The sequence below is a fragment of the Puma concolor genome, chromosome B3 (genome assembly GCF_028749965.1).
Source record: "Puma concolor isolate L17-30 chromosome B3, mPumCon1.1.hap2, whole genome shotgun sequence".
NCBI lineage: Eukaryota > Metazoa > Chordata > Mammalia > Carnivora > Felidae > Puma > Puma concolor.
Genome location: NC_141672.1, coordinates 31740015 through 31759191, shown reverse-complemented (window position 1 = coordinate 31759191; position 19177 = coordinate 31740015). Strand labels below are relative to the sequence as shown.

General features: G+C 43.8%; 1 protein-coding gene across 16 annotated transcripts in view; it reads left to right on the top strand.

The window, feature by feature from the left end:
- The first annotated feature begins 375 nt into the window (after positions 1-375).
- Positions 376-19177, top strand: part of SIPA1L1 (signal induced proliferation associated 1 like 1) — a 366004-nt gene continuing 347202 nt past the window's right edge. For 11 of the 16 annotated variants that reach the window (XM_086709389.1, XM_025918510.2, XM_086709370.1 and 8 more), the window contains exon 1: positions 1222-1493. The gene's annotated coding sequence lies outside the window, so the exon portion shown is untranslated. Of the gene's footprint in view, positions 451-1079; positions 1140-1221; positions 1494-19177 lie in introns of those variants that run through there. The other 5 variants (XM_086709388.1, XM_086709371.1, XM_025918512.2 and 2 more) reach the window with 3 other exon arrangements.

The window sequence follows — 19177 nt, the reverse complement described above, 5'->3', positions numbered from 1 at the left end:
CAGATGTCCTCTCGAATAGGCTTAAAAATCCTCCTCTCGCTTCTGGCCCTCGATTTCCCCACCATTAGGGTGTCTGGCAAGGGAGGGGGCAGGTTGAAAACTGCACCCACGTTTGCAGCCTCGGCTCTCTGCGGGAGACAGGAATCCAGGGCTTTGCCGTCGTCATAGCAACTAGGAGTTCCGCGGTCCCCCACCTTCCTCCAACTCCTACTTCCCCCGCCGGCCTGGCAGAGCCGCCGCTTCTCTCGCGAGATTTGAGCGCAGTGCCGAGCGGCCCAGAGGTGATCTCACCCGAGACTTGCGGAGGGAGGGAGTGAAGGAGGGGAAGGAATGGGGCGGGGAGGCGGGGAGGCGAGGGGAGTGGAAGGGAGGGAAGGGCGAGTGAGGCGCCGCCACCGCCGGCAACTTTGTGAGCGAGTTCAGTGCGTGCGTGAGCGAGTAAGCGAAAAAGTCAGTGCGGCGCCGACTTCCCGGGAGGAGGGTCCCCGGGGAGGGCCAGGTCTGGGCTTCAGAGGCCGCCCCCCAGCCACTCCATCTCTTCCCGCCTCCGTGGCTCCCTCCCCATTTCCTCCCCCCACCGGTCCTCCCGGGCCTTCCCACCCCCGTCTGCAGTTACCTGTCTCCTCCCCCCACTCGACACGCACGTCCCCTTCCCCTGCGTCCACCTTCGACCTCCAAGACCCCGGCCCCCCAGCCACCCCATACCCGCTTTACTCGCCGGCTGCCCCCGCCCCCAGCTTTTTCTCCTGGGGTCTGGCGGGCGGCATGGGGGGCGCTGAACCTCGGAGGCGGCGCGAGCGGGGACCAGGACGCCCAGACAATAGTTGATGCCCGGGGACGGGGGCACCTCCGTCCCCCACTCCTCCAGGAGCGCGGCCCCCACAGGCTGCTCTCCAGCCTGCTTTCCGGGTTCCCCTCGGAGTGGAGCTCGGGAGTTGGGCAGATTCCGCCGCCACCTCCCCCGGGCCCCCCTCCGCTAGCCGCCCGCCCCGGCCCGGCCTCGCTGCCCGCCGTTCTCCGCAGAGGAGGCGGCGAGTGAGCGCGCGCCGACCGTCCACACGATTTCTCTTTCTCCCTAGGGAGAGCGCGCGGCGGACGCGCCCCGGACGCGCGGTGGCACCGTGAGGCCGGGCAGAGCGGTAAGTGGCTCCCGCTCCCCGGGTCCGGGCAGGGGAGCGGGGGTGAAGGACTGTTGACAGCCCCCCCCATTGCATTTCTGGCCGGGGCTCGGGTGCAGGGCCCGGAGCGGGATTCGGGAGGCCGGTCAAAGTTTTATTTCCGATTTGGTGGCGTGCTGATAGCGCAGCCCGGCGGGGGCGAGTCCGGGCTGTACCGCGCACGGCGCGCGCGCACGCACCTAGGAACCCGAATCTGCATAACTACCGGCAGAGCGCCTCCGCCAGAGGCCGGGAGACCCGCGCCCCCGTCGGGGTGGCTGCGCCCACCCGGCAGCTCTCGTCTCCACCGGGCACCCTTCCCCTTCAGTCACCTGGGTGAGCGCTTTGCAGGCTGCGTTGGAAAGGACAGGCCGAGGGGTTTAGTCATGGGAAAGGGAGAAGAGAGCTCGGTGCCCGCGGGTGGTTAATTTCTCTCCCCGGGTCCGGGGGACAGGGAAAGTAGGGGATGCTCTAACCTGCTTTCCTTGGAGCAAGTAAACCTCGAGAGGGCTGGGGAGGCGTGAGGGTGCTTCGAAAAGAACTTTTCCTCTTTAGCCTCATCTGTTTCCAACTTCTCCTGCCCTTAAAGGAAATTTGCGAGGCTCCCTATCGCTTCACGGCATATCTGCGTGGACATGTAGCCGTATTGGGCAGGTTGAAATTTCGAGTTTGACCGTTCGTTAAATATAGAGACAAGGGAAATGGCTCACTTTAGGGAAGATGTTGTTTAATTGAGTTGTTGGTATTCGTTTTTGAAGGGAAGCATTTGGGGACTGATGGTCCCTAGAGACGGCGTTTACCTTAATAGATTTAATTTTTCATGACGGGTGTTTTAGAGATTAACATTCACTGAAACTCTTACTACCTGCTGGACGATTATATTTCTAAACTGGGAGCCAGTGAGTGATGCGATGCAAATTTCAGAGTAAAGGTGTCGTCTTTCATCGGGTTCCAGGTCTATCTGGATGAACTGGGGTTGGCGTTTCCTCTATAAAGTAAGCCTTTCATGTTGAAACTCTGACTCAGACTCTTAAAGCCATTGTTTTTATACTGGTACTCTGTGGGAGTTAAGTGTCAACTTTCTCTTCTTTTCTCATATGGAATATTCATCCAAGGCAAAGATTCTCTGACTTAATCTTCTGGAAAAGTACAAGATTAAGTCCTATAGAATCATACTCTGCAGCCAGTTTAGTAACAGTATTATATATAATACTGTTTTAATGACTTTCACTTTTCTCTTATTTTTTGAAGGCTGCAATTAAGTCACCTTTAACTAGGGTGGGGAAAAAAAAAACCCAAAAACGATGGGAATAATATAGAACAGTGGTAACAGCAGTAGTCAAATAAAAGGTTTACGTAAAGCAGTTTATGGTCACTGATGTGTCCAAGTAGTAGATGACATGCCAGTTATTAACGAGAATATTAATATTAAAGCATTTCTCCCATGGAATAAATTACTTGTACTGAGGCATCAGCAATTAGCAGTGCATTTAAAATGACTTGGGTAATGATTTGCTCATAAATGGTTAAGGGCAAACTAAGAGATTTTGGGGGATGGATGGCTTTATGTGGGTGACAACTTATTTTCTTATCTCATTATGCTTAAGTAAAGGACTCTTGAAATTGACTGTATCATTAGATTAGTTGACGGAGAGAACAAGTTTGGCAAGTGGCTCAAGATAGTCAGTAGGTGTTGCTGTTAGCTTCTCTGCGGTTCCTGGTGCTGCTCCTCCGGTTTGAAATTGCAGTTCTAGTACAGAGAACTTTTCAGGTCTGAAGTGTCAGGCAATTGTTAGGATCCTATGGGAAGGTTGACTTGAACCCTTGGTAATAAATCCAGAGCCCCTCGCTTAGATTGTATACTGAGATTCATTTAACTCTTTTCTTTCACTGTTACTTTCTGGCGTTTGTATTTACTTACTTTGCTTTTGCTTTGAATTGCATCAGTAATTTTGTTGTAGTGCCCTCTGCCCCACCAATTTTTTAAAACAACTTTAAAAAACTTAAAAAAAACCTTAAAGTCATAGATTGAAGATTGCTTGATCTTAGTGGTTTTGTAGACTTTAGGGGGGATCTTGGTTGACTGAGTTGAGACGTATATAAATCCTATGTTAAATTTAGTTTGAATTTTTCAATAAATGGCTGTTTTCTGTCTCTTTGAGCTGTGAAACAGAAGTATGAGAGGTAGAACAGTGTAAGAGTACAGATTCCCTGAATCTTTCCAGTTGAGGGGAAAGTATGTAGTGATTGATAAGAACATGATTCTTATCAGTCCTCATGGCTGTGTTATCATTTCTGTTAGTCCAGATCAGTGTGTGTATAAAGTATGGATATCCTGAAGATTTCCAGGTGACCTCTCACATTTGGGCTTTTGGTTCACTGATCAAATTGGAGTTTCTCTGAGGAAGACACATAGATTCATCCTTCTAATGGAGAGCTAGATCTCTGATACGGAATGCCTCTTTCTACTGTTTTGTTTTATTTTTTTTTCTTTCTATCTTTTGAATCAGATCATAGGAGATCATACCTCGAATTCAGGAAAAAAAAATTTCCCCCCATAGTATCACCGTATTCCTAATCTTTTGAGGTGTATGGTGAGTCAGGCAATATTTGCTCAGTGCCTCTATTTGGGAGGTGTGCTGTTGGGCCCTGTGATTCCAGTGGGGCCATTTGTAGTAACCTTTCCGGGTTTGGTATTATAATATGCCGATGTCCACAGAAAGGTTTTGCGTAGCAGGCAATCAGTTATTTTTAAATTTTAACTTACTAATTTTTGAAATCATGGAACCCAATATTTGTCCTCAGAAGGTCTGGGTTTCAAATTTTCTGGCTAGGGGATCTTAAAAAATAATCAAACTCTCTGAACTGTCTTTCGGAAAAACCGTCTTTTTCTGCAGAGATGGGCATAATGCTTGTTTCACAGCTTTGCTGCAAGAATTAATGAGAAAATATGTTTGAAAGTACTTTGTAAGTCATAAAGTCTTATTTGCAATTGCATTTTCTTTCTGATCGACAGATTCATGGATTATTGAAGCTAGAAGGGATTTTAAACTTAAATCATTTGGCCCATTTTCTCCATTTTACAGGTGAGGAAACTGAGGCCTAGAAAGTTGAAGTGATTTGTGCAAGGTTATAGAAGAACTAGTTAGTTAGCGATCAGGCAGTGATTGGAAGTCAGGTTTCCAGATTTAACTGTACTCCTTTGTTTCCTGTTTTTTTCCCCTTTGAGTCTGTAGATTAAAATTTGTTTACTACTTCCTCTCCTCGTCTTAATTGTTCAGGGTTGATTAAGTGTCTACAATGAGAAGAAGCAAAGCTTAAGGAAACAAAATCCACAGTAAGGTTGAAACGCTATGTAAACAGCATTGATGTAGTATTTGGTAAGTAAGCTTTAGAGTTACTCAAATTACAAAGTTATGGAAAAAGAAATTATGAGTTAGTTAAAATATCTACATGGTAGAGCTGGTAGGCCTTTCCCCCCCTGTGTGTTTTTTTTTTTTTTTTTTTGGTGAAGGATAGATATTATTAACTCAGCATAATTTAGAGAAGGCAAACTTCATTTGTTCTAGTTTACCATTTTCTTCCCTTCTTTATCTCATTTTTCATTTGTAAACGAAAGTGGCTGTACCTTCCCTGTTTCTGGTGGCAACTTGTAGACCTTCTCTCTGAGTTGAGTGTAAGTGTTACCAGGCGGTGGGGGTTTGGTGGGGAGGATGGGTCAGGCGGAGGGATAATTGCACATAAAACAGGAACTTGTTGAAGGAGCTTCCTGCTGAAAGTGCAACTTATTTATATAGCACCACCCTACCTGCCGCTGGAGTAATCCGACCCAGGAGAGAAGAAATATCCCTGCCCGTTGGGTGACTGCCCTTTAGATGAGGGGCTCTCCTTCTTCCTGGGAGGATTAAGCATTATGTTATTCTTTCAGTGCTCATCCACAACTCTGTGTTTTGTTCCACGTACCGTGCTATTTAAAATCTGGGTGTTCTACTACCTCTTGAGATTGACAACCCAACTTTCTATCCACTTCTTCTACCAAAAGTATCCTTTGTTGGTATAAGAAGTAGGGGCGCCTGGGTGGCGCAGTCGGTTAAGCGTCCGACTTCAGCCAGGTCACGATCTCGCGGTCCGTGAGTTCGAGCCCCGCGTCGGGCTCTGGGCTGATGGCTCAGAGCCTGGAGCCTGTTTCCGATTCTGTGTCTCCCTCTCTCTCTGCCCCTCCCCCGTTCATGCTCTGTCTCTCTCTGTCCCAAAAATAAATAAACGTTGAAAAAAAAAAAAAAGTAAATTGACCTCATTAGTTGTTTTTCCTCCCCTCTATGTCTAGCTAGTAAAAAGAAAAAAAAGCCAAACAAAGTCCACACACCTGTCTGGCACTTAATTTTCCATAGGTTAGATGTAAATGAATTATGTGTACATGGTAACTCTTCTTCTTCGGGTGGGCTTTTGATGAGCTCTGGAGTGAGTCAGAAGCATGGGAAAGAATCCCTTCGCTCGGGATCTCTCCAACACGTGGTTTGAGCCAGGGATGGAATGAGGTGTGTGACTGGCTTTGTGAGCACAAGGGGAAGGAGACCCATCGGGGTCTGTCTTCCGAGGTAGGGGCCAGCCCACATCCATCTTCTGCTTTAATTTTGGCCTGGGGAGAGTAAAGAGAACATGAGTGTTTTCTTGAAGACCAAGAGGGATGACCCGAAATGCCATGGAGGAACGTCAGGGGCAGTTTCAGTCGGCCCCTCCTACACCAGCAGTGTCGTGGTGGGTGTGCCGCGGCGTCCCGCGAGGCCCTTTCTTTTTGCTTCTGCAAGTCTGGGATGAGAGTTTTCGGTCTTTAGATTTCTAATTTGTTACTTGTCATGTCGCACCAACTTCTCCCTCTAATTAGGATTATAGTATGCCTCACTTTAAATTGTGGGAAACAGGCAATTACATAATGTTAGATTTCCCTCTTTCAATTCAGGAGAGGCGGGAGCGTGCAGGCGGGTCGGAGTGCGCAGGCTTGGAGAGGGAGGGTGTCTAGTTTGCGCCAGCACAGGGGTCACTCGGAGGCAACTCGGGCGGGCAGGACAGGACGTGGAGCCTCGGCCCCCGCCGGCTTCTTTTTTCTCTTTCCTCCCCCAGAGCGGGTCCGGGTTAAATGGCTTTCGCAGATACAATAGTTAATTTTGGTTATTCCTCTTTCCACTTTGTCCACAAAGCCATCTTCTCCCACAGCTACAGGTACAATCATTAATTGGTTTTTGTGGTTTAGGGTCTTGCTTCCTTTTAGAATGAGTTCTGAACTGCTCACAAGAAAGCTAGTGAGAAAGGAAAAGCAAAGGGTTTCATGGTGAATGATCACGTTTCTGTAATCCAGACTTGACTGTGATCAGTCTCTTTTCCTTGGGTCCCTATATTATTATTATTATTTCATATTCTAGAGTTATTTGCCTAGATAGGTATTCTGGTTGGATATGTTATGAGCTCCTTGCATTCCCTTTAACAGTCTTGGTTCCCAGAACTGACTGTTGGTTTTTACAAGTTTCTTTGTGGCTCGTGATGCTCTCAGAGAAGCAGCTGACAGCTGAACTGTGGTATCTCATGCTTTCAGGAAGAGTCAGTACTTGTAAGGAGAGGCCTATAAGATCTATCCTTATAAATTAGTTGCATGTCCTAAAATTTTCACCCAATTTGGTTAGTATTGCTGGCTTCACCTATGTGTACCTAGGAAAAAAGTGGAAAGCAGTGTTTTCCCAGATTTTTGCAAGAAATGTCAGTTTGTGACTTGTTGGAACCAAACTGCTTTTCTTTAAAAAAAAATTTTTTTTTCAATGTTTATTTATTTTTGAGACAGAGAGAGACAGAGCATGAACGGGGGAGGGTCAGAAGACACAGAATGTGAAACAGGCTCCAGGCTCTGAGCTGTCAGCACAGAGCCCGACGCGGGGCTCGAGCTCATGGACCGTGAGATCATGACCTGAGCTGAAGTCAGATGCTTAACCGACTAAGCCACCCAGGCGCCCCCCAAACTGCTTTTCTTTAGAAGATTTCAAAAATACGTGTTCCTCTCCTTGCACTGCAGCTTGATGTGTGGTTGATTTACTGCCTCCCTTTTCCTAGGCCTAATTCTGGCTGCTCCTGTGAAAACCTCAGAAGGTTTTGTCCGTTTACTTTGCCCAAGTCTAATTTCTGAGCGGCTGGCATTTCCTGTGCTGTGTGTCTGTATGCGTTTGGGGTGGGGGTTTGACTTATGGCTCAGAAACCTGTGAGGATGGCTTGCCCCGGTGGAGACCCAGTGTGGTTCCTCTCTTCTGGTTTGGGAGGTGCCTGTGATTCTTCAAAGCGTCTCCTTGTTACTTTATTTTATTTTTTTTTAAAGATCTTAGTGCTAATCCTTTGTAATAGGAAATGAGGTATAATAATTGCAAAACAAAATGTTTCAGTAGGTAAATGATAGGTTATGGAGAGCTACAACATTCACAGAAAAGGCTCATTCAGAGTTCGAGAACGTCAGCCTAATAATTGCTTTCGGTGGGATTGTTCTGAAGGCCGTTTTCAAGGCAGTGTTTTAAAATAGTGGTTTTCAGCAATTTGGGTAGGATGTGTGTTTTGGGGGAGCAGGAAGTGCTTGGGTGGAGAGGGTAGGGGATCACAGTGAACTCTGGGGCTTTTCTCCGGGGCAGTAGACGAGATATCAGGTGGAGGGTTGAAGAGACTCAGTGGATGATTCTGTTATGCTTCTCCCCCACCCAGTGGAGAGCACAGTAGTTTTTGTATCATTTTTGAACTTCTGCTTGACAATAAGGTAGACCAGTAGTACCCTTAAAGCAGAGAGCAGCTGGCTGGGAGTATGTAAACTTAATTTTGAATGGGTGAGAAGGAGAGAGCCTCTGGTCCTCTGTGCTAGCCATTGACTAAAAAAGACAACTTGGAAAAATCTCTGGAAATGAGTGCCACCACCTCAAAGGGTCAGGCTGCTTCGATTCTGCAGTGGAGGTAGAACGTGTAAATCCAATTTGGTAATTCTGTGTTGGCACTTAGACGTTTTTGTTTGTTTGTTTTTTTAACCTATGTTTATTTCTGAGACAGAGACAGAGCATGAGTGGGGGAGGGGCAGAGAGAGAGAGGGAGACAGAATCCAAAGCAGGCTCCAGGCTCTGAACTGTCAGCACGGAGCCCGACGCGGGGCTCGAACTCACAGACCGTGAGATCATGACCGGGGGCCACCTGGGCGCCCCTCACGTTGTTTTACTGTCGTAAAAAAACATGTGACACAGTTGACCATCTTAACCATTTTTAAGTGTGAAGTACATTCGTGTTTTGAAGCAGATCTTCAGAACTTTCTCATCTTGCCAATCTGAAACTACACCCATGAAATGGTTCCCCTCTCCCTTTCCCCTTATCCCTCACCACTGCCATTCTACTTTCTGTTTCTGTGACTCTGTCTGCTGTAGATACCTCACATAAGTGGAATCATGCAGTATTTGTTTTTTTGTGACTGGCTTATTTCACTTAGCATAAAGTCTTCAAGGTTTATACATGTTGGCATATAACAGGATTTCCTTCTTTTGAGGCTGAATAATATTCCATGCTGTGTATATACCATATTTTGTTTATCTACTCATCCATTTATTGACGTTCTTGTTGCTTCCACCTCTTGGCTGCTGTGGATAATGCTGGTATGAACATGGGTGTACAAATGTATCTTTCAGGCCTTGCTTTCAGTCCTTTTGAATATACACACAAGTGGGATTGCTGGATCAGATGGTAGTTCTATTTTGAAATTTTTGAGTAATCTCCATACTATTTTTCATAGTAGTTGTAAAACCGCAGTGGTTTTACACTCCCACCAGCAGTGTATGAAGGTTCCAGTGTCTCCACATCCTTGTCAGCACTTGTTATTTTCTTTTTTTTTCCATAGTAGTCATCCTAAGAGTGTGAGGTGGTATCTCATTGTGGTTTTGATTTGCATTTCTCTGATAAATGATGTTGAGCGTCTTTCATATGCTTGTTGGCTATTTGTATATCATCTCTGGAGAAATGTCTATTCAAATCCTTTGCCCATTTTTCAATGGGGTTATTTGACTTTTTGTTGTTGGGTCGTAGGAGTCCTTTATATATTCTGGGTATTAACCCCTTATCAGATATATGATTTGCCTGTATTCCTCCTATTCTGTGGGTTGCCTTTTCACTATGTTGATTGTATCCTTTGATGCACAAAAGTTTTCAAAATTTGTCTATTTTTCCTTTGTTGCCCGTGCTTTTGGCATCATATCCAAGAAGTTATTGCTAAGACCAGTGTCGTGAAACTTCCTTCCTGTGTTTTCTTCTAGAAATTTTATAGTTTCAGTTCTTATGTTTAGGTCTTTAATCCATTTTGAGTTAATTTTTGTGTATGGTATAAGATGAGGGTCCAACTTAATTCTGTTGCGTATGGATATCCAGTTCTCTCTCTCAACACTATTTGTTGAAGAGATTGTCCTTTCCTCATCGAATGGTCTTGGCTCCCTTGTTGAAGATCAGTTGACCATTTACACAAGGGTTTATTTCTGGGCTGTCTACTCTCTTGGTCTGTTTGTTTGTCTTTATGCCAGCACCAGAACTGTCTTGATTATATTAGCTTTGCAGTATATTAAAATCAGGAAGTGTGAATGTCACTTTTAATTTATGCCATTCTAGGTGTTAAGTAATGGAGAATAGAGAAGTCAACAATGGAGAAAACAATTTGTAGAATTTTTCATTTTTTTGAGGGGATTAGATGCATTTAAAGAATGAAGTAAAGTGATTTAAATGGTAGAATGTATGCAAGGCTATCAGCTGGCAACTCGTATAGTAAGAGCTGTGTGTCTAGCACTTCCTGGTTTACAAAGTTATTTCACAGATACCTAGTCCAATGGCTTGGGAAAGTTTCAAAAAGGCGATGGACCTTGAATTGATCTTGAAGATTGGATGTGTGTCCCCCTGGATCAGTTGTATCACAGTGTTACAGGGAAGCCTCTAGTGGTAATCTCAAGATTATTAAATTTATTTTTTAATGTTTGTTTATTTTTGACAGAGAGAGACAGAGCATGATTGGGGGAGGGGCAGAGAGAGAGGGAGACACAGAATCCGAAGCAGGCTCCAGGCTCTGAGCGGTCAGCACAGAGTCTGATGAGGGGCTTGAACCCACGGACCGCGAGATCATGATCTGAGCCGAAATTGGATGCTCAACCGACTGAGCCACCCAGGTGCCCCTCAGTGGTATCAATTATTGTAAGAACTGTCACGGTGGCACTTTTTTCCTTGACACTATCTTTTCCTATTCTAGGTCAGTTGATTCTGATTTTCCACATCTGCTTATTGAATAGTGGTAGACCACACACAAAGATAGAATACTTAGCCACAGCACTGTTTTCTTTTCTGGGATGTGCAAAGAACAAAAAACTAACCTGGCTCGGTTGCACAGGATGAACTGAATGAGAGAGATTGGAACCAGAATAGCAAATTAAGTGACCGTTTTAGTAAGTAATTTAGGCTACTTAAGTCATACTTTGTTATCTTGACAAAACTGTGAGGATAGTTTTGGTTGAGTGTCTTACTTGAGGGGCCATTGGTAGAACTGCTGTGGAGGAAAATGTAGTATGTTTGCACTTAGTAGGCCTGAAGTAAAGATTTGTTCGGTGGTGACCAAATGAATTTATGTCTACATGGGTGAATCTCTGAGGAGTAACTTACTCACTTATCCTGTATTTATTGACTCCCACTATAATGCCAGGGGCTAGTGGCTGCTTGTAGTGACAAAAGAATGTCTGATCCCTGCTCTCTTGTGGCTGATAACTCTTCTAGTGATTGATAAGGTCCTTTTCAGCGTTCTGTTCCTCCTCTGGCTGATTTTTCTTTTAGTCAGAGGCCACCTGTTTTACTGCTGATGCAAAACAATTGTAGTTACTTATTATGAAAATAGTCCTGTGTTAAATATTCTTTGTACAGAAGAAGAAAGAAACCCTAGACAGTTCTGCCTTTTCGGTTTCCAAGGAGATAGGTCTTGGCAACATTTATTTTATCAAGTGCTTTTCTGAGTGACAGAACTAATGAATTTTAGGCTCAAATGAGTTTTGGTTAAGTTTTTCCTGAGGACCCAGATAAGGTTTTCAAATCTTGGTTTCCTCTACTTCCACATCTGTTCCAAAAGAATCTAGAAACCTAGTTTTGGTTAATCTGGATTTTTCCATTAACTGTCTGACCTTAAAAGAGTTATATACCCTTTATGGATCTTCGTTTTTTCACTCATTCAACACATTTTAATTGTTCGCTTATTACATACCACGTATCTTTTCATTTGTAAGAGGAAGAAGGTTGAGGATTGGATTAAGTTTCCTTTAAGGCCAACTGTTAAAATTCTGTGAATTTATTTTTGTGATTTAGGAGATTTAAGGCTTTTTACAGATAGTAGGAATGTTTTTGAAAGAACTAAAGAAAGAAGTTCAGAGAATTTGTTTTTAACTCTAAAACATTTTAGTGAGAAACTTCTGTAATGGTGGATAATTTTAGCATTAGTTTCACTCTGATCTGAAAACAATCAACATTTTAACTTCACCCTGAGAGTCCTTATAATTTTGGTAGGAGACAATTCTGAATCTAACTTTTCTGCTGTTACTTGTAATACCCTAGAAACTTAATTCCTGTTTCAGGAGATTGATATAATGCCAGTGTGGGAGATTTTGAAATGCTTATCACCCTTTTTCTAGGTGCTTGGATCCGAGTCTTTTAAAGTCCTTGTCATTTACGTGCATGGTAGTCTTGAGATGCGGTGCCATCACGTTACTGAATGTAGAAAGTCACACTGAAAATCTGGTTACCAGTGCTGTGATAATTAAGCTGTCAATTGTCCCATGTTACCAAATATGTAATATTCACATAACCTAGTGTGAGATTTCATGGCTTTATAAAATGATATTTTCTTACAAATTTGTTGTTAGAAATTGAACATTGTATTGATTATGTGTGATATAGGATTCAGTTATTCAAAGTAAGATTTAAGAATTTCTTCCCCTGGGGGTGCCTGGGTGGCTCAGTTGGTTGAGTGTCCATCTCTTGATTTCATGATTGATGATTTCAATCATGATGATCATGATTTTCATGATCCCAGGGTCATGGGTTCAAGCCCCACATCGGGCTCTGTGCTCAGTGTGGAGCCCGCTTCAGACTCACTCACTCTCTCTCTCTCTCTCTCTCTCCCTCCCTCTCCCCCCCCCACCTTGTGTGGGCTCTCTCTCTCTCTCTCTCAAATAAAAAAAAAAAGAATTTCTTCCCATGTGCATTATTTGCTGTTATAAATCTGGTCTCATTGTTACTAAGAGCCCTGGAAGATTTGTGTAATCCTGGCTCTTGAATTTGGCCATTTTTCTTTTGTTTACTAGTCAGCATTATTCACTGAGCATCTTCTGGATGACAGATACTGTTTCATCCTATATATACAATAATGAACCACTCTGGGTGAGATGGGAAGCCACCAGAGGGTTTTCTAAAAGGGTTTCATCTGACGTATTTTTGAAGCAGAAAACTTGGTTATGTAGAGAATAGAATAAAGTATGTACGTTGGGGGGACTAAGGTGGAAGCGGGGGGATTTCTGGGGGTTCTAGCAATAATCTGGGTCAGATACGATGATAGCAGTGGAGGTGATGAGAAGTGACTGGATCCTGGACATATGTCAGGTGGGGTGATGTGATTCCCTGAAGGGTGTGATGAGGTAGCATGGTAGAAGGAGTGGAGTCAAGGATAACACCAGGGTTTTGGCCTCGGCAAGTGGAATAATTCATTGAAATGGGGAAGATGGAGGAACGGGGAGCTGAGAGCTGATTTATATATGCTGGGTATGAGATCGCCGTTGACATGCGAGGGGAGTCCCATCTTTAGGAGTTCCGTTTCCTCGTCTGTGAAATGGGGAAAGTGTTTGCCCTTCTCAGAATTCTTGAGATCAAATGAGAAAAAAAAGTTAAAACTTCTAACGTTATGTCTTGTAATGGTGGTATTATTTCTGGAAAGTAGGCTGGTTACCATCTTAGATACTGTGTGGTCTCTTTTGAACTATGTAAGTCACAGGCCGTGGGCCAGAATGTATTGTGGAAAGTTGGCATTTGCCTTTCAAAGGCTGGTTTTCTTTCCCAAAAGATGGAACAGCTTTCTTTTTGATTCATTCTGTGAGTCCTGCGCAGCTTCTGGGAGAGTTTGGTATTTTGGTTCCCTTTAGGGTGTCCGAGAGCTTCATTATGCGCAGAGCCGCTGGAGTACCACACGACGTGTGGCGCCAGACTTGCCCCTTAATAAACATAGCTGCAAGCCAAAGTGATGTTGTTTAGGTGGGAGGACGTTATGGTGGAAAAAACCCAGCTCTTTCCTTTCTCAGGGTCTTTATTATTTTAGGCTTTCCATGACTTGCATCAGTTAACAAGTAGGGTCTAAGAGGTCACATTCATTAGAGAGACCACTGTCCGTGTTACTTGATTCAGAAAACCTATTTATACATTCCTAGGTGTTGGGATTGCTTAAAGTCTTGTTATAGGCAGATAAAATAAGTTAAATGTATATGTGAACCCGATAGATTAAAATTTAAGATCCAACTGAAAATGTTGGAAGCATCAGTCTTAGAGTTCAATCAGTGGTGTTTCAGCCTTACTAAATGTCCTTCTTTAGAGATTGCAGTAAATAGTTGTGTCCTTGAGATGTAGTATTTGCTGATAATCGATACCTTCCCAAAGGTTAGGTGTTGCTTTAGGAACGTCTTCAGTCCAGAGATGTAGGTGCTGGTTCTCAGCTCTTCTGATGCCCCAGGCAGCTTGAACAGAGGCACTACACTTTCCTCACTGCCCTTGTGGTTTGTTTCTTCTTTAGTCCACAGGATTCAGTTGGGCATCAGCTGGGGGCCCACTGCAGGTTATTCAGAGAGGAGAGAGGGGTGCCTTTGAGGGCCTGACACATGTAGTGAGTATAACTCTTGATGAATGACCGACAGTTGTTGGGAGCTGTGGCTAAATAAATATGCTAGGTGTTCAGCGTAGAGAGAGCAGTGATGGCTTTAGTAATGAGGGAAGGCATCGGGGGAACAGGAACCCCTGGAAGGAATATAGCTTTGTTAGACTAAGATACATTTTAGAATTTTCCAAATTGCCTGATAGCTTTTTGATTGAACTCAAGTCTCCTAATCATTTTTATTGGGGAGATGGGGTCTAAGTTTCTGAGGTCACAGTAATATGCACTCCTAAGTTTTTATGTTTTAATTTTTTTCTTTATGTAACACTTTTGTTGCGTTATAATTAACTGATTATATGGGTCTCCCCTTTGAAGTGTACAAATCAGTTTTTAGTACATTTGTAGAATTGTGTTACCATCTCCATTAACAATTTTAGAATATCTTCATCATCCCACAAAGAAACTCCAACCCCCTTTGCAGTCACTCCCTGTTTGTCCCCAGTCCCGTCCCGCCTCCCTGCCCCCAGCCCTAGGCCATCACCGATCCACTTGGCATCTTTATAGGTTTACCCCCTCTGGATGTGTCCTGTAAATGGGCTCAGGCAATATGTGGGCTTTCATGGCTGACTTCTTTCGGCGTGCTTTACCACAACGTTTGAACTTGGGTGGTGATGTTACTTTTTGGGCTCAAAACCAGATACTCCTTGTCTGCTGGCACAGAAACTACAACCAGTGCTGGGACCAGAGAAAAGAGCAAAACTGTGAGCTGCCATGTGTGTTTCTGGAATGGGGATTGAACTTTGAAGCTTTCGTCGACAGGTCACCCTGCTCGCACTCAGTGCATGGGGCTGTGCAGTTATCTTGCTTCTCCTTGAGCTCCTGCTTCTTCCTTGAGTTTTTCAAGTAGCTCTCCAAATGTCATCTCTGATTCTTTCCTTTCTTCTCTCTTTGGTCTGGTCTGTGACCAAGCACCTCCATTTTTTTTTTTTTCTTCTGAATTGATTCTTGTTTTCAGCTCTTCCTCTTTTAATTGCCACCATCTTAGGACAGACCCTTGACCTTCGTTTTGTATCTAGGTGGCTGTAGCAGACTCCTTTGTGAGCACCTTGCCTCATGCTGTTCTAGTCTCTAGGCCTTCTTATCTGCCTATCCTTTCTAAGGTACCACCTAGGTACACTTGTCACCTCCAGGGAGCTAAAGTGTTTGCATTACCTTACTGTATCAGACTCACACTCTCCTACGTGCTTTTGTGACCTTTCTCTAGGGTCTCTCCTGCTTATCTGATTTCTTTGGCCTCTCCAGCAACTGTCTCTGCTTTCTCTTCTTCCCAACTGTTCCAACTCTCTTTGAGTCTTTGTTCGTTTTCCATTTTAGTTCTATTCAATTCAGAAGACTACATTCCTCACCCATAGCTTTATCTCTCTTATCCCCTTCCCTGCATATCACACTCCTTATCATTATCTCCTCTCTCCTCTGATGCAATACCAGCCCCTGAGTTCCGGTTTTATCTGTGTCTTTCTCATTCTTCTGTGCCCACCTCCTTCTCTGACCTCTTCCTGGTTAGTGTAACTCCCCTTGATTTCTCCCTTCTCTAATATGCTGTTGTACTGTGTTGTGTACTTATGGAGCTTAGCATCAAATAATTAATGGGTGATTCATCAAGAATTTTAGCCTGGAGGGGCATCTGGGTGGCTCAGTCAGTTAAGCATCTGACTTTGGCTCAGGTCATGATCTCACAGTTCTTGAGTTTGAGTCCCACATCAGGCTCTGTGCTGACAGCTCAGAGCCTGGAGCCTGCTTCAGATTCTGTCTGTCTGTCTCTGTCTCTCTCTGGCCCTCCCCCGCTCACACTCTGTCTCTCTCTGAAAAATAAATAAACATTAAAAAAAAAAAAAGAATTTTAGCTTGGAGAAGACTTGGAAGGGATGTCATCCCTGTCAAAAGAGTTGAGGTCCATCATGCTGAAGGAGGAGAGATTACCTTTGTCTTCCCAGGCCTCATAGAGAGGGACGGGAGTAGACATTTGAATGAGCATCAGAAAGGACTTTGCTTGGGGTGTGACAGGCTGCATTCCCCTTGGCGTGCCTAGGCTGGATCATTCTGGATGGGTCCTTGTAAAGGCCATTCAGATAGTTCATGGGGGCTTAAGGAGGTTGGTGGTTCTGTCTCTATGGAGTGTTAGAATCTTCTGGGGAGCATGCTAAATACATGGGTTCTCTGCACCTTGGACATTCAGATTGAGCAGTCTGCGAAGCCAGGCTTGGAAACTTTTGAGGCAGGTGACTCTTTTAGTCCTTGAGATCCTATGAGTGTCTCATTTGTTTAACAGATTTTTATTGCGTTCCTGCACTGTGCAGCAGTGTGAACTTGTGGGTTTTGTCTTCATGGGACATAGAATTGAGGGGGCAATGCAGATAGACAGGTGAAACCATGTAATTTCTCCTTGGGTAGATGGAGATCCTTGGAGGATAGGGACCATTCCTCATTTTGTGTGTTTATTTGCTCCAGAGGAATGGGCACATTGGCATTCATTCTTGGGTGGCAAACTGATTAACCTACTGTTGCCTGATTTATTCCCTGTTACAAGTCTTGTTGCTGTGTTTTTTATCCAATTGTTTTCAGACACCTTAATTTCTTGGTTGAAAAGGAGCCACTCTCTTTTCGATTGCTTCATGGCAGGCTCGGCCTTTGGATTTTGTTGCTTCCTAGTTATAAAATTTACAAAGACTACCACGTACTTAGTGCCCAGTGTGCCAGACCCTTCATGTCACATCACTGCTAATCTTTATAGCAAGCCTGAAGATAGACATTAGGACTCCACGAGTGGGAGCCAAGCTGTTGAGTTCCTGTGATAAACCTTCTTCCTACATGAACATACATTGCAGCAGCCACTGAGTTGGGAAATGCAGTCACCTGTTGCAGCCATGTTCTGGCTGTGTGCATAGAACATATTTTATTGTTGGAAATGCTGCACAGCCTGTCTGTGTAATAGGGTAGCTGTGACCATCACCCTGTTTTAAACACTGTCCACGCTGGTGATAGAGGATCTCCATCCATTTCTTCAGTGAAAGGCTGGTCTTGCTGGTAGAATTTTTAAGCACAGTGTATAGTTTATCACTTGTCTGTGTTGTGCTGCAGTGGAGAGTTAGAAACTGTTTTTTATCTCCAGTGATGATCTGGGTTTCCCAGAACTGGCCTGTGACCCATTTGGGCCATTTCTTTTCCTGTATCTGTTGTAGGACTTTGGCCTGTCAGGGTGACCTCTACAATGCTCAGCTAATAATGGTCATAAATACCTTTTGCTGAACTCTACCAATGAATAGGTTCTTTGTTTAGATCATCTTATTTTATCCTTGTGGAATTCCTGTGGAATAGGTATGATCAACAGACGGCAAAGCTGAGAAAGGTTAAGTAACTTGCCTCACTTTCAGACCCTTAACCTTTTTGTGTCTTTCCAGAGACTCAGGCATGGTTTTGCACAGGCATTACCCCATTTCTTTTAATTTCTCTCACCTCCTCCTGTTGTTGGTTTCACTAAGAAAAATTAGGTGGTAGGTGAATGAACTTTTAGGAGGTGCATCTGAGCAAGTATATCAGACTCCTCGAGAAAAATTCTCGGATAATATATTTAATTTTCTCCCTTCCATTGGAGTCAAGCTAATGGTTGTTGAGTGTTCTCTCTGGCCTGCTGAACTTACTAAGATGTAGGAAACAGCCTCGTACAGGGCTCACACCTGCGAGAGAAGTTCAAGGACCAGGGTTGCAAATGTGTCTAGTGCAAAAAGCTAGATGAAATGTAAATATTTATGGTGATGCTGAAATAAATAATAAATCTTCACAGAGTTCTTAATAATGACAGAATTATTTCCTAGTAAGAACATTTTCACTTCACTTCCCAACTGAAGGCAAGACAGGAAACGTGAGAAATGTATTTTCTGGCTGAAATGCTTTCAGTCTCATCTTGGAGCATGGGTTCTGCTGTGACATTGTCATCCTGTCGTTGATTTCCCCCTATTGCCCTAAAATTATCATACTCTCATCAAGTCAGCATCTGCTTTGTTTTGAAGTAAGTGCCTTTTAAGAGCCAGGAGGCATATTAGCAATATACAGATTTTTTTTTTTTTTTTAACGTTTATTTATTTTTGAGAAAGAGAGAGAGGCACAGCATGAGTGGGGGAGGGGCAGAGAGAGAGAGGGAGACATAGAATCCAAAGCAGGCTCCAGGCTCTGGGCTGTCAGCACAGAGGCTCACTTGGGGCTTGAACTCACAAACCAGGAGATCATGACATGAGCTGAAATTGGATACTCAACCAACTGAGCCAGCCAGGCGCCCCAGCAATATACAGATATATAAAGAGAGGTTAATAAAACTGAAGTTTATTGAAAATACAAAAACAGGTGTAAGGTCGGTCCCTGGCAATCAAGTGCGCTTCTAGGAAACACACATTCAATTGATCAGACAGAATTGAAGTCACTAATAAAAGGAAATTTAGTTAACTTAGGTCATGGTAAAAAGGAAAACATTTTTATCACCTTAAATTTTCTATTGACTTGTGAACATTGTATGTTTATTGAATCCAGTATACTGTTCTTTAAATTTTATGTTCAGATCCTTTTTCCAAATCAAACATTTGAGACTTCTCTTCCATGTTAAATCAGTCCTCAAAGTTTTCTGCTTTGGTGTATTAGATAAGGATTTTTGGTGGAGGGATAACATTGCTGGGGTGGTTTTATCTTAATCCCCTGTTTGCTTTAGTATTTAGGTTTATTATTTAATCTTAAGAACAAAGATTAATTTTAAAGAGTGTTCCTCAACTTTGGTAGCTGAGCTGGGCTTCGGTGTGCCCTCTAAGTGGGGCCCAGAGCCCGGGGGTTATTTTAATGAACTTCTGGGCGTCGTTTAGAGCTGGACGCACAAGGACTTAAGCTCTGCTCAGTACTCTGTTCTCGGTTTACCCCTGCAACAGTGAGTCGCCTCAGTAGTTCACCTTGTCTGTGGGTCACATGCTTTTCATGTCTGACTGCTTTGGAGTTTTGAAAGCTACCTTTTTTTTTCTTTTCTTTTTTTTTTTTTTAAATTTTTTTTTTCAAC